General features: G+C 44.4%; 1 protein-coding gene across 2 annotated transcripts in view; it reads left to right on the top strand.

Moving 5' to 3' along the window:
- The window catches only part of TFEB (transcription factor EB), a 73,230-nt gene that overhangs the window by 25,089 nt on the left and 32,595 nt on the right, over positions 1-15,546 (top strand). The window contains exon 1 of one of the 2 annotated variants that reach the window (XM_082226867.1): positions 10,943-11,090. The exons of the other annotated variant lie outside the window; for it this stretch is intronic. The gene's annotated coding sequence lies outside the window, so the exon portion shown is untranslated. Of the gene's footprint in view, positions 1-10,942; positions 11,091-15,546 lie in introns of those variants that run through there. 2 annotated transcript variants of the gene reach the window in all.

Below are 15,546 nucleotides of genomic sequence, written 5' to 3'. Positions count from 1 at the left end.
CTGTGGAGCTGCTGCAGTGCCTATTAATGGGCCGCTTCTCCTTTTTGAGCCTGTGTGTCCTTGTCACAGGGACTAAGGGCCTCGATGTCGCCTCTGTCTTCTCTCCATTAGCTTGGTCAAAACAGATAGGGCAGAACTTCACAGCTTGCTGTTGTGCTCACAAATGTTTAAAAATTAGGAGCTACCTGACCCTGTTGCGCTGGGAGGAAACTTCAATGAGAAGATCAGCAGCATCAGACAAATGTCCGTGATAGACAGTTTGCCTGTTGCTGCCAATCTTCTTGTGCAATGTGTAGTCACAAGAGAACACTGAGTGTGGTCTAGGGCACACTTTCACACAGATCACAGTTCATGTGATACAACTATGAGACTCAACAGGCCTAGCCAGTGTCTTACATGAATTTAACACTCTCCCTTATCCTCAGCAGGCACGTAAATGTGGAGAAGAGTTTCTGAAGTTGCATAAAGGTGTTTTTTGTTTTGTATTTTAAACTACATTAATCAGACCTAAAGCAGTATTGGCTCCTCGTTTTCGGCAAGATGCTTTCAGTGAACTTACCTTCGTCAGTGCTGTTGCTGCTATCTGTCTGCATGCTGTCTTCCTTTGAGTCCAATCAGCTAGTCATGGAAAGCTGGGAGGATGCTCCACCGGAAAGCTAGACAAGAACTTTATTCTCTCTCTTAAATGATGCAAAACAGGGGAAAAAACAACCACCCAAAAGTCCTGACTTTGTCCAGATGCAACTAAGTTCAGTTCTACCTAGTGATATAACTATGTAACAATGCTGATTTTTGTTTAAAGAAACAATTAAAAAGCCACAGGTGAAACTTCGGTTAGTTGAAATACTCAGCTGCTCATTTCTAAATCTTGAGAAGCATTCTGAATGACACAAGTAGAGCGAGTGATGATCCGAGACACAATATTGCTATCTGTTGTACAAGGTGGTTGATGGAGAATCTCAGGGGGTGAACTTGGGTTTTGAGGTGCTGCTTGTGGCATTTGGTCAGCACTTGCCCACACAGGAGGCAGTCTGAAGCAGCTGCTGGGGTTGTGTAGCAATGGCAGTGGCAGCAGTTTCTTCTCTTGAGTTCTGGCAACATCTTGCTGGAAGCCACTGCCGCATGAACCCAGGAAGTGAGGCTTCAGCGGGGGGGGGGGGAGGCGTCACCTTTGGCTGGGGTCCATCAACTTCCTATTTCACCTCAGGTGGCGAAATGGGACAGACTACCCCTGCATTTGGTGACTGTACTTCTCAGAGTTAGGAAGAAGGTGTTTGTTTCCATTAAGTAATTCATGCTCAGTCTCAGGAGAATATAATTTGGGTGTTTCATCCCACCTCCCTTGTATAGGAGCTGGTCTCTTCTTCATCAGTTTGTATATAAACTTTCTCTCCAGGCTCCAAATGAAGTAGCTCTCATAATGAGTTGCTCTGGTTATATAAAGGCTCATAACCTCTCATAGCTTTGTAATATGAAGAAGCAACTTTTTCCAGGTCAGGTCACTTGGGAATAAGATTCTTATCTAGGGTTCGAATGAGTGTCCTGCTTTCCTATTAGCAGCTCTGCTGGGCTACATCCAGAAGCTGTTGGTGGTGGTGTTGACCTGCAGCTTAAAAGAGCAACATGTAGGTCATTCTGTCTCAAGATTTTCTTTGCCATCTGTACTGCTGTCTCTGCTCACTGTTTCCTTGAGGATAGTGATGGCTAGTGGCAATGCTGCAAAAGCTGTAAGGCGTCCGGAATGACTGGAATTCTGTTACTACAAACTGGAGTTTCAAATGCAAGTTCATCTGGAATGCCAAAATGAACAAAAGTCTTTCTTCCGTTGTGCACTAATGCTGTGGCAGTTACTGCAAGGCAAAGAGCGTACCTCAATGCATCTTGAATAGTAGTCTACAACAACCAAATACAGTGGTACCTCAGGTTACATACGCTTCAGGTTACATACACTTCAGGTTACAGACTCTGCTAACCCAGAAATAGTACCTCGGGTTAAGAACTTTGCTTCAGGATGAGAACAGAAATTGTGCTCCGGCGGCAGCAGGAGGCCCCATTAGCTAAAGTGGTGCTTCAGGTTAAGAACAGTTTCAGGTTAAGAACTGACCTCTGGAACGAATTAAGTACTTAGCCCGAGGTACCACTGTAGTGTCAACCTTCCCGTTCACACAGGTTGACTGCTAGGTTTCCAAGGCCTTTCGGATAAGGGTGTGATAAAAGTTCCTCCCATTGTTTTGATTTATTTCTTCTGGAGTACTAACAGGATAAGGTTTTGTTTTTTCTATCATTTCCAATACCAGCCACAATACTGTGTGCTTGATTTGCTTGTCGCATTTGGTTAGATATTGATTTCCCCGGTGATAAAGAAGATTTATTTCCTCCTGGATTGCGGTTCAGTGTTACAGTTCTGTTTTGTTATGAGGCCTTCCAATTCACTCAGTTGTGCACAGGCAGCAAAGTACTTTCTAGTCGACTTAGAAGCATTGCTGAGATGCTTAGGCCATCCTGATCTGATTTAATTTAAGACTTTTTGATGTTCTGGATTTCCATGAGCAGCTGCATTTGAAGAAGTCTCTTCAGATCCTGGTAGAGAAGTGTGCAAAGCATTAATGTAAGCTTTAACTTCCTCCATGTGGTGCTTTGTGTTTAGGCAAAAGCAAGCAGATCTTTCTTTCCCTTCAGGATTATTAAGCTGAAGTTCACACTGGTGCAGGGAACTGTGCCATTTTCTTTGAGTTGTTAGAAGTTTGTGAGTTTAAAAGTTGACTTCCGACACCATATCAATGAAAGCTTAAGAAGACACCCCAGCCAGGAACTGAGACAATAATTTAATTGTCTCTCTTTCGGCTCCAAGGCAGAAGAGCAACAGAAGGTGCCTAACTAAACCCAGATATAACAAAGTCCAGTGCCACCTGGTGACAGAACTACATCATTACACTATCCATACACTGTCCAGCCACCCAGAGGGACGGGGTTAAGCAAGCAGGGGATGTTTCTCCTCCTCCTTGCTTCTGACACTGATTGTTCACTTAGAGGGGGAAATTGAACAGGCAACAACAACAAGGACGGTGGGTGGCAACAGGTTCCTTGTTCAGGTGTGGGCTTCGACAGGTACCCAGTGGTACCAAACTCTAGACCTGATAAGTGGTGCTGGGGGAGGGGGCAGTGCCCTTGCTGACAAGTAGTCCTGCAAATCTGGACCCCTATAGGAAATTTTAGCAGAGCTACATACATTTAGAAATTAAAATAAGGCTGAAATCTTAAGCATGCTTTCTTGAAAGTTAACTTTGTCACACAATACAGTGGTACCTCGGGTTACATACGCTACGGGTTACATATGCTTCAGGTTACAGACTCCGCTAACCCATAAATAATACCTTGGGTTAAGAACTTTGCTCCAGGATGAGAACAGAAATCATGCTCCGGTGGCGCGTCAGCAGCAGGAGGCCCCATTAGTTAAAGTGGCGCTTCAAGTTAAGAACAGTTTCAGGTTAAGAACGGACTTCCGGAACGAATTAAGTACTTAGCCCGAGGTACCACTGTATATAGGACTTGCTCCATAGAATTATGTTTAAGATGGGATAATTAAAGTCTATGTTCATTATTTCTATTTTAGAAATGTAATGTGGGGCAAAGGCCCCCATCCCCATGGATGCCCTTTGCCCTGTCCTAGGTCGTCTCAATCTTTTTTTTGCCCCCCTAGCACCACCACTGTTCTGAATGCTGGTGAATGTCAGGTCACAGCCGAATACTCATCAGCCCTAGGTAATGAACTTTCTGCTTAGGGGATGCTAGCGCATTGGGGAAGGGCCGTAGCCTAGAATAGACTAGTCTCCTTCCTGATGTGCTAGCTTTTCACAGGTAGAGTATTTTTAACGTGGGATGAGTATTCAGGCATGCAGTTCCCTCTCCACCCGCCCACCTGCCGCCTTAAGTGGTAAAGTAGTGTGAAGACAATAAAGCATTTCACCACAACCACCCCTTGGAGTGTGAATTTCCCCTAATTATCCCCTTTTTGTTTGTGCAGGACTACCACAGGCCATTTTTCAGTATACACTTACACATGCTTACTCAGGAATAAGACTTGCCATTTTCCAATGGGACTTACTCCCTAGTAAACATGTTTTAGGATTATAGCTTTAGTGCTTGCATGTTACATGGAACATGGGGATGTGTAGGGTGAGGACTGTGGCTCCAGCAAGGACAGTTCCTGCATCTTTTCCATTTGCAAGTTGATTCACAAGTTCCTTTTTATATACTAAAAAATATGTGTGTACACACTTGCACATAGTGATCAGGGGATTTAGAGCCATTGATCCATGTTATCCAAGCTGAGCGAGCTGTGCAGGATCTGGACCAGTGCCTGGATGCAATGGTGGGATGGATGAGGTCCAACCAGCTGAGGCTGAATCCTGATTGAGGTCCTTTAGGTAGGTGATTATTGTGCTCAGGAATTAGATGTGTAACCTGTTCCAGTTGAGGTTGCATAGTGTGGGGTGCTTCTAGGTCCAGTTAAAGCCACAATATGAAATCATGAAACAAGGGCAGATAAAACAATATAAATATGGAAAAAGAAACAAGCCAGTACAGCAACAAATGAAAACAAGCACTGAAAAGCTACACACACCCAAGCAGGTCTTTAGCAGTCAATGGAAACACAAAAGAGTCAGCACAAGCTGTGTCTCTGAAGGGAGGGCATTCTATAGTTGGACACTCCATAGGCAGACTCGGGAGTATTTCTTCCATAGATAACTTAACTGAGACCTGATTTTTCCCCAGGTGCATCTTTCACAGAGCACATTATTTTTTGAGGTGATAATGGACTGTGGGTGACTTCTGCTGTGCAATGTGACTTTCCCTCTTCTCCTCCTCTGTGCACCCTAAATTTGTTCTGGAGTCCCGCCCCCCCCCAGATTTGGGGGTGGTGCGGAGTGTGCAGGGGTGAGGAGAGTGGGGACAAGTCCCACCATCCAAGCAAAAGACATTGCGCTCACACACACATATATTTTTAGATGAACAAAGCCATATATATATGCACCATTTTATATGCAACTTGCCCTGGGACTTAATGGCGAATGGTGGGCAGGTAAGAAATACTGTAATAAGTAAATAAATAATATTTCTTATGAAAGTGATCCTGCTTGGTGAGAGTTGACATTTACCATGTCAGGTAGCATAGTGTTGTGGTAAGTACCATTTGTTCGTGGGGTGTTTGTGTGCCCTGACAGAGCAATTTTAAAAATGAAATTAATGGGGTTTCATGGTGACCTTACTTTTGACAGTTCCTTGGTAACGAGTTTGTGGGCGTACAACGTCTCACACTTGTGCTGTACAATTTGCACAGTTTTTCTTCCCGATGTTCTCTGCAAGAGCTTTCCTGGCCTCATAGAGTCCTTACCTAATATAGCTCTTTGCATAAGTGTGCACCTGTCACAGCCATAGATTGGAACGGAGGGAATAGGCTGCTCAGAGCTGGTCCCCACCTCTTTCCTTGCCCTGCTTATTTAGTCTGGCTAAGCACGTAGGAGCGCACCAGCCTGCTGTGACTAAATCCTAAATGGAGGGATTCCTTTCTTGTGATGAAGTTTTCAGCAAGTCCTGTCAAGGGCTGGGAAAAGCCTGAGTGTCACTAGCAATCCACTTGGTGCTTTGCCTTTCAGCAAGGGCTCGGGGGGGGGGTATTGTTTTGTGTTTGTTTCCTTAGGGACCACCATGCAAAAATTGGGTGTACCAGGCCTTTGGGTCATAGCCATACTTGAGAATGGAAAGAGAGTGCTTGCCTGGCCTTTCATTAGAGTTAGTACAGTATTAGCCTGAGGACTTCTCACTTCTTGGATGCATTAGGGTCAAAGCAGGTTGAAGAAATGCCAGCACCCTGACCACAGGCTGGCAGATCCTGGAGGATCTTGCAGAACTTGATTGAGCAGATTATATGCAAAGCCACGGCTCACTGTATAGGTGTGGCCTGGTAGATTCATAGCCTGTATCTCTGGCACTTTCAACATAAGATAGATAGATAGATAGATAGATAGATAGATAGATAGATAGATAGATTCTTTATTGTCATTACACTAGTGCAACATTGCACAAGTGCAACGAAATTGGATGCCATCCCTTTCTTTAAAATAAGCAGGTACATAATTGGCTGTGCAAGATACCTATGGTCTACCAATGGGAGCTGTGGCCTACTCCAGTCTGTTCAAATTCAGTGGTTTCAGGGAAGCCTCCTTGCATAGAACTGTGTTCTGTGTTTAGTAACTGAAGCCTTCTATGTTTTTCATGGTTATTTAAAGCCTTTGATAAGTGAGGAGCTAAAGATAGGCTCCTCAGCTGGCCCTAGGAACATGTCACAGTGGGAGGCCTGCCTTGGGGGTTCTCTCTGAATCCCAAACACAAAGAGGAAGATGTGGCTCATAGCTTACAAGAGAGGGAGTGTGCTGAGCTTCTCCCTGGCATTGGAAGCCAGCTGGGCAAGCCTTCTCACACAAGAGCCTTATCTTCTTGCAGCAGGGCTTCCTAGAATTTCTGGTTGTGAGCATGAAGGCTCCTGGCACTTATAAGCTGTTAGTGCCAGGAGCCCCCTGTCTCTTGCCTCCCCAGAATGTCGCCTCCCTCCCACACCATGCCCGAATGTGAGACTTCTGGGTATAAGTGAGTCAGTATGTTTATGAGCACTGTAGCAGACAGTGGTGATTTTGCAAATGTGAGTGTCTGGGGCAATATTTGCCTCAAAACCATTAGGAGCCCAACCAGCAGTAAAATATTGTTATAGAACTTGTGGGGGGAATCCCCCTAAATACTAAAATTAATAAATGCTAGGATTTGGGGTTATTTGTGATATGAAGGGAGAATGTAAGATGCAAATGAATTCCTGGGTAGCCAAACTAGGGCCTTTAAGAGAGCCATTGTGAGTCCTGAACAAGACAATGGCACTTCTAGCCCCAGGTGTGACTAGAGACTGCAGATTTGGAAGGTTGCCAGGGTAACTGCTTTGGGGGAGGGCAAGGGGCTTCTGGGAAGAAGAAAGGGGCAGAAAGGAGGACTGCCTGCAGTGCTTTGGGCCATGCTGTAAGATCTGGACCCCCTCCATGCAGACTGAAGGTGTAATTATGTGAATAAACCCATATTTTTTAAAGCTTGACAGTCTCCACCATGTCTTCCATTCTCCGACAGGACATAGACCCCGTGTGTGTGGCTGTGGCCCCATGCACTCCTGCCGCTGCTTAGCAGAGGGAGGGAGGGGCACTGGGCTTTTATAACAATATATAACAGTGCAAAATGAAAGAGAAATTGAGTTTTTTCTGCGTACTGTATACATGTTTAGGATTGTTCTATTAGTGTTGTTCATCAGTCATTATGATGGCCCACAAGGAACCCCCCAAATTCCCTATTAGGGCAAAATGTTGCAAAATAATGTGACATTTTGATTGGATCCAAAGGAAAAGGGAGCAAATGTCCACCAACAATTGTTAGTAGCTGCCCTATGTACAGTGGTGCCTCGCAAGACGAAATTCGTTCCGTGAGTTTTTTCGTCTAGCGAATTTTTCGTCTTGCGAAGCACGTGTCGGAAAAGTTTTGGAAAAGCTTCAAAAATCACCAAAAACCTCAAAAAAGGCTACTATGTACACTGCGTTCTATGAGTTGCTCCTCGAAGTCAAGTCGCAACTGTATTAACGGTGTTAAGAAAAAGGAAACAAACTTGTAAGACATTTTCGTCTTGCATAGCAAGCCCATAGGGAAATTCGTCTTGCGAAGCAGCTCACAAACCGCAAAACCCTTTCGTCTAGCGAGTTTTTCGTCTTGCGAGGCATTCGTCTTGCGGGGCACCACTGTAGTTCATAGCATCCCTGAGTTAAATGGAATTCAGTTTGTCCTGTAAATAAAGTTTCACTGACAGGTGCCAGTCCAGTTTTCTTTTGAAAACCTTAGAGGATGAGAATTCCATCCAGAGATGCATGAATTTCAATTGTTTGGAAACAAAACAATAAATAAATACTTGTTTGGCAGCCATTGTGTGTCTGAGAAGCCTGGTTGCTGTTTCTTCAAGGTAAAGTGCAGCAGGCAAGTGTGATTTGTAGGAAAGAAGCAAGAGGCAAGAGAAGGGTGCTTAACCATTTCCCCCCAGTGGAAGATTCCACAGTGAGTCTTGCTGCTATCACAAAGGAAGCGTCTTGGTTTCAGTCCATGCAAGATTTCTTTTTGTGATATTCATTCATTCGTTTGGTGCTCCCCCCCCAAAAAATATATATATATTTAGGGGTACTCTCATTTTCCTACTCATATTGAAATACTGCCCCTCAACGAGGCCAAACTTAGATTCACAAATGTTTAGGGATATGCGTACCCCATTCATTCATTCATATTAAACTGCTTGTTTCATTTATTCTGCACATGAACTGTGAAAGGGAAACTGTCAGATTCTGGTTCCTGTGTATTTTAAGGGGGGACAATACTCCTGTTTTAAAAATTTTTGTGCCCACTACTTTGAACTGATACACAACACGTGCGTTTTGTAGTTTGTCTTAGGAGCGCGTGCACAAAAATATCCTATGAAGTAGCCCTCATTTGTACAAATGAACTTGGCAGGTACCCAAGACCAGAGGGTTTTTTTTTCCATTCCAAGGGATGTGTTCATAGATGGCTGCGCCTTTGCTATATGCAAACTCATTAGGAACTCTGGGAATCTAGTGCTGTAATTGTTAACACAGAAAAGTTGGAGTTTCTTGTGTAAGAGGGAATTAGTTTGAGTGTAGCTGCATACCTGGCTCAAACCTCTGGATCTACCATCTCTGGGGGGGTGTTGTGAGGGGAAATTTTGACTGAACTATGATAATCTCAGCTTACATCCTAAAATGGAAAGTTGTATGTGTAGTGGTGGATTTAAAATGTTATTTCCATATGTATCCTGACTGTTTCTCAGTCACAGCTGGTTTATTTTTTGTACTAACATCTGTCCCTTCACCAAATTGTCCCAGGGCGGGTTACAAAAAATGCCACAATTAAAAGAAATACCGTGTAAAATAATAAAATGAAACCACACAAAAAACAACCGATATCAGAATAAGGAAGCAGCAGCACAAAGCAGCAATGTACAGAAATACAGGAGGAAGGAAGACATCCACTCAGCAAAAGGCCTGGGCATAAAGAGTGCGACTTGACTAGGGATGTTGGAGAACTTTGCAGTAATTGAACTTGTTAGCGGGTGGTGCTGTGGGTTAAACCACAGAGCCTAGGGCTTGCCGACCAGAAGGTCTGTGGTTCGAATCCCTGCGATGGGGTGAGCTCCCGTTGTTCGGTCCCAGCTCCTGCCAACCTAGCAGTTCGAAAGCTCGTCAAGTGCAAGTAGATAAATAGGTACCACTCCAGCAGGAAGGTAAATGGTTTCTGTGTGCTACTCTGGTTCACCAGAAGTGGCTTAGTCATGCTGGCCACATGACCCGGAAGCTGAACGCCGGCTCCCTCGGCCAGTAAAGCGAGATGAGCCACAACCCCAGAGTCGTTTGCAACTGGACTTAACTGTCAGGGGCCCTTTACCTTTTTATACAGTAATAGGCAAAGTAAATTATTTCCCCCAGGGAAAAGTAAATAAAGCAAGCTTTGCAAACTCTCTCTCTCTCTCTCTCTCTCTCTCTCTCTCTCTCTCTCTCTGTGTGTGTGTGTTTGTGTGTGGTATCCTCCAGTCTCTCTGCCATAATCCAAAATATTGGTCAGTTTTTTAAAAATACTGTTGCTCTCTCTGCATTTTGCAGATTACCACGTTTTCTTCTGCATGTGGCTGTTCACAGCTTTGCAAGTAGGAAGGGAAAGTGAGGGAGATGATTGGATTTGTTGTGGAATTACAATGGTTGCTTCTCCATTGGGGATGTCTTGCTTATGATCTGTGTCATTCACACAAGGATAATGACTTCAAATCTTTTGAAATAAATTAAAAAATTGTCCAGTAGCACCTTAGAGACCAGACTTAGAGACTAAGAGACTTAGACTTGGAAACTAAGTTTGTTCTTGGTATAAGCTTTCGTGTGCATGCACACTTCTACCTACCTGAATTTAAAATCTTTTGTTTTATTTTCCACCTGAAGTAAATAAGGTGGCAGGCCTGTCGTCATGATATCCGTTATATAAGAGGTGGTTATGCCTCTATAACAATGACATTATTTTTACAAATCGCAATACTGAGTTGAGATTATACAAATTTAATAAACTGAAAATTGCAGTGGACCAAGCTTGAGTAATGATAATGTGATCAAAAGATGAACAGGTAGGGAACAGCAAACTATATCCCTAGTCTTGATCAATAATCAAAAACATGGTACAAAGTACACCTCAGAGGGAAAGTCATTCCATAATGTGGGGGCCACGACAAAGACCTTTTCACATGCTGCCAACCCTTAAACCACAGAAAATGGTGGCACTGCCAGCAAAACCTTCCCTGCAGATATTAACACCTGGACAAATCAGTGCAAGGTTTGAAGGTATGGGAGGTGCCTCAGATCTGGGGCAAAGAAACCAGGCAATTAGTTTCCGCTGCCCCAGATGCTTTGAGTGATTGAAGTGGAACAGGAAGACCTCCTCCTGCTCCTCCTCCTGTTTGCTGGAGAATCACCCACACATCTCTGCACTGGCAGCATTTGGGAGTGATGGCAAAGTTTTTAAGTTCTTCTACTTATTCCTGGAGGCATGTCAAACCCAGCTGAAGTTGTAGGCGCAAGTATGGGAAGGAGAAAATGTGGCTCTTTTCATTGAGTGCCCCGAGTTGAGACTCTGTGGGAGTTGCAGCGTAGATTTGCTGGCACTGGCAGCTCCCAACTCGTGGTGTTTGGGTTGTTTGTTTAGCCCCACCAGTGATGTCTTGGTCACATTTAAAAGAATGAGCTAAGCAGCCTTGCAGTTTCGCAACTTCCTCTCCCTACGGCTGCTGAGCACTAAATTAAAAGCGAGACCCTGAAAAATGAGGAAATGCCGGGTGCTGTGTGAGAACTGGAGAGAAAGAGCTTGTTTGGTTACGAGGCGATGCAGCCAGTCACCTTCTTTCTTTGGGAAATGTGACATTCTCTCCTTCTTTCCCTCTTCTTCCTGGCGCACTGATCACTAAGGTAAAAACTTTTGGGATTCACAAATGTGTTGTGCATCTGCATTTGGAATTAGAGATCAGCTTGGAAGGCGGCACCCTTCCATATTTGCTGTTGATAAGCTTGATGGTGCATGAATTAGTTGTGTGATGGCTCTCAAGGAGCTTCCATGAAGCTCTCTTCTTCTTTGCAGGAGAGATGGGAGTGTGTGTACTGTTTTCTGGACTGTGTGGAAGATGCTAAATCTCTTGTTTTTCAAAGTTGAGAATGTGTGCCAATTAAAAATGCCCTAAATTAGTTTAGTCCGATGTAATCAGGAGAACAGTAGAATATGAGAGTTGAGATCCTGCCACAGTTGATGTGAGAAAACAAGTCAATCAAGTGCAAAGATTGCTGCACTTCAGGCATGCTTGCCAATACGATAGGCATGCCTTACCTAAGCTATATTTCAAATTTTGAGTGTTAATTTTAATTCAATAAATTCTTAAATTCGAGTTTGCAAGCTTGAGTAGTTTTGTCTGGCTCTTCAAACTGATCAAAGCAAGCTCTTTGTTTCCACAAACTGCCACATTAGAGTTGTCCAATGAGCTTCTACACATGAATTGCCCAGTGCTGAATTCAAATGCCCATGAGTGTTTGTGCAAATAAGAAAAAGAGTACTTCAAACTTGCAACTGTAAGAAGAGCCTTGGATTGTGATAGTTAACAGTTGGGAAAGCCATTGATTTGGAACTGTATCCTGGCCAGGCCAGATGTGAGAGGCACAGACTTGGCTTATATCATAGCTGTGTTTCCCATGGTGTTTATAGCTCCATTTTACCCTGAAGCACTGCTGCTAGAGAATGGAATAACCATTCATCAAGCAGTATTGTTGTCACTTAAACTTTATGCCGCGCACTGTTACAAAGCTTCAGGGTTTATTTTTACTGTGTCATAAAAACAAAAAATATTAAAAATCCACTGCTAAAATATCCTCTCTACTTACTCCTGTTTGCCAGCTACATGCCTCAGAATGACTAAGAACCTGCTGAGCATAAACTATTAAACAGATGTTAATGGCTGGTGTTATAAAAGTGAGAGGGATTGGTCAAAAGACCTTGCCTCACAGTTCTCCCAACTGCATTAACGTTTCCCTCACTCTTAACTGTAACCCATAAAGTCCACAGCATATCAAGTATGAGGGTGATGTTTGGCAGCCCAACTGAGTTTAGTCAAGGTCACAGTTGAACATTTGACTGCCCACAGTTTCACATGTAAAAGAAAAGAGAACTGTTCCATTTTTTTTTTAAAAAAAACACCTGCCTCTTTTTACGCAAAATATAAACTTTTGTACTGCACAAGTAATCCTACAACCGAGTGCATATACCTCATTGCCTGGAAGCCATTATTGCAAGAAAGTGCAAACTTTCCCAGTTATATATATACTTCTGCATCCCAAGCCAAGCTCAGAGGAAGCCCTGAGAAGAAAAAAAGCCCATCCTTTTGCCAAAGGCACTCGTGAACCTGGCTGGCATGCCTAGTATTTTTTTCACACAAGCCTCTGCCTGGGCATCCTTCTTGCTTTGGAAAGCTGGAGTATTTACACTTTTTGATTGAGTCTGTGCAGCAGGATTGGTGGGGCTTGCGCAGGCTGCCTTTGAAAGTACCACAGCTAGCCTCTCTGTGTGTGTGTGTTGGTCTTGGCAGAAGTTTGGGAACGCTGCCCTCCAAGATGCAGTGCTCTCCACTTGCTTCTTAGTGGCACTTAGAAAAGAAAACCCAAGAAGAAAGACTTGTTGAGAGGGCTGCGGGGGGAGCTACACTCCGTTGTTTATACTTCTTTGTCCTCTATTTCCTTTTCTGAAGACTTGTGTATGTGTTGAAGATGTTTCACAAAACAAAGGGCAAAGGTGAAACTTTCCCCTCTACCTCCCTTCTCCTGGAGCATTCAATAATTACTGGGCCCCTCCTGGGACATTTGCGCTGGCAATTTTTTTCTTTTTCTTTTTGAAATGGACTCGACGGTGAAATTGATTTTTCCATTCATAAAACATCACTGTCAAATGTTAAGCACAGGAACTGGAGGGAGCAGGGACTAGGCTCTGAGATGAAGCAATTGCTCTGCAGAGTTTCTTTTGTTTTTGGGCTTGGGTGGAGGCGCAAAAGTTTGACTGTTTCTTATTGACCCACGGGTTCTTCCAGACAGGAGTTCGTTGCAGAGTTAATGCTGCTCACGGCCACAAGTTGCTGTTTTTCCACACAATGTCCTCCTCAGAATTCACTCCCTTTTTATTTTTTACATTTAATCTGTATTTTTCCATACCAGCTAAAATCTGATAAGTAAAAAAACAAAACCTATTATGCATCTGTAGCCACATTGTGTGTGTGTGTGGTCTGTCATGCATGTTGTTATATTTCAGTGCGTGGCTTCTTATTGCCACACCTCTACTTCCATTTGCTCCTCACCTGGGCACAACTTGCCCAAAGGAAAGAAACCTATTTCCATTTATTGCTGCAGACTTTGGAGGAGATGGGTACAGAAAAGCTGGGATGCTCAAGAAAGTCTCTCTTGTCCCTTACCTGGCCATACAGCTTGGCCCCACAGCACTGCTTTCCTATCTGGTAGTTCCTGCCACCACCCTCTTTTTCTAGGTCACTTACAGCCTCAGAAAAGGGGGAAACTGGGGTGTCCAATTAACTGTTAGACTTGGGGACCCCAGACCAGTCAGTGTTCCTTGCACCCCAGCCAACCCCTTGCAATCGGCTGCCCCTCCCCCCAATATAGCAAATTCCTGACCTTGACCAACTTTGATCCTAGACCAGGGGTCTGCAACCTTTAAGACAAAAAGAGCCACTTGGACCTGTTTCCGAAGAAAAAACAACAACTGGGAGCCGCAAAACCATTGCGACATTTAAAACAAATATATCTCTGGAGCCACGATCTGACAGCGGGCGGGAAGGTGACGTCGGGACGGTGCGCGACTAACACATGCACCGCCCCCATGCGATGTCACAGCCAGTACAGCACCCGCCACAGTGAGGAGTGTGCGCCTCCTCCCCTCGCTAGTATCCACCCCGGAGCTGCAGCAAAGATGTAAAAGAGCCACATGCGGCTCCGGAGCCGCGGGTTGCAGACCCCTGTCCTAGACCTCCAACAGGGTGAAAACCAAAGCAGTTTACCTGGGAGCAGGCGCTGGGGATGGTCAGCTTCCCAGTGGTCTGGAAGATGGGTATGGATCCCGTGGTGGTGGTGGAAGGGGACAATAGCACCTCAGTTTTGAGGGGGTGGCTCTTGGCTCTTTCTGACCAATGGGAGCACCCATTCTCTCAAGATATCCACACAGTAAATGCTGAGTGTATCCCAGGACAGAAATCACAGCATGTACATCATGGAGTTGTTTTAAGTTAATACAGAGGTTTTGCGCTAGACTTCTTTTATCACTCTTGCTCAAGGCCTTAAATTACTTTATCAATTTTTTTAAATCAAAATACCTATTGCACTGTTGAAAAAAACCACAAGCCCTCATTTTGCCCATTGTGAAACACTTAACTGGATTAATAAGGCTAGTAATGCTCCTTGCTTCCTGGGAATTGACCTGTCCCTGTCTGGAAGCTCAGTAGATGACAATTTATTTTGCCTAGAAATGTAAGGGCAGAAAGAGGCTGGTATAGGGAACCACACACATGGGATCTCTGCTCACACTGCATATCCCACTGTACTATTTCCCTTTTCCTGGTGTCCCCATGGAACTAGCAAACAAGAGAACTCGGGGCAGGTTAGTATCTCATCCTGGGGCAATCCTTCCCAGAGATTTGTTTTCCTGCAGTTGCTGCTGCTGCTTATTCTTATTTATTAAATTTCTGCCCTGCCCTTCTTCCCAAAGAAAGTAGTAAAGCAATACACAGTAGTAAAGCGATACAGTTAGAAACAAAAACCTATTAAAAAAATGGAAAGCAATTAAGAGCATCTTACAGGAAATTAAAAACATACATACACCACCACATCTAATTTCATGGTTTTCTGGAAAAGTATTTTTCAGCCATCATATGCCTGGGTGAATGACGTTTTTCACTTCCTCCTGGATATTGTTAATGAGGAAGACAGGTGTGCCTCACCAGGGAGGGCCTGTCATGGGTCAATGTCATGGGTCAATGGTGACCAGGTAGCATCCATTGGTCCCAATGGAGTGCAGCTTATATGGACAGCACTTGTTTGGGACGCTGTGGCAGCCCCCCAATGGCATCCTAGGCAGGTTTGTCTTCTGCAGATTGACTTGGAGCTTGGCTGAGCACTGAGCTAAGCCCCGACTTTGAGCAAGCAGTGTTGCCAGCTTGAAGGTAGGGCAGAATGCACAGCTGCATTCCCCTTTACTTGGCTCAGCTGGTAGGACCTTGTGGTTGTGGAAGAGATTGACAATCTTAAGTTAACTTTGCCTGTTGCCCCATACTACTAACACCCCCAGCAGCTGGTGGGAAGTGCAGGCCTGCCACATGCTCAGGGC

The sequence above is a fragment of the Podarcis vaucheri genome, assembly GCF_965113315.1.
Source record: "Podarcis vaucheri genome assembly, chromosome: 6".
Classification (NCBI taxonomy): Eukaryota; Metazoa; Chordata; class Lepidosauria; order Squamata; family Lacertidae; genus Podarcis; species Podarcis vaucheri.
The sequence above is the reverse complement of the archived record's forward strand: the minus strand, read 5'-3'. Positions and strand labels throughout refer to the sequence as shown.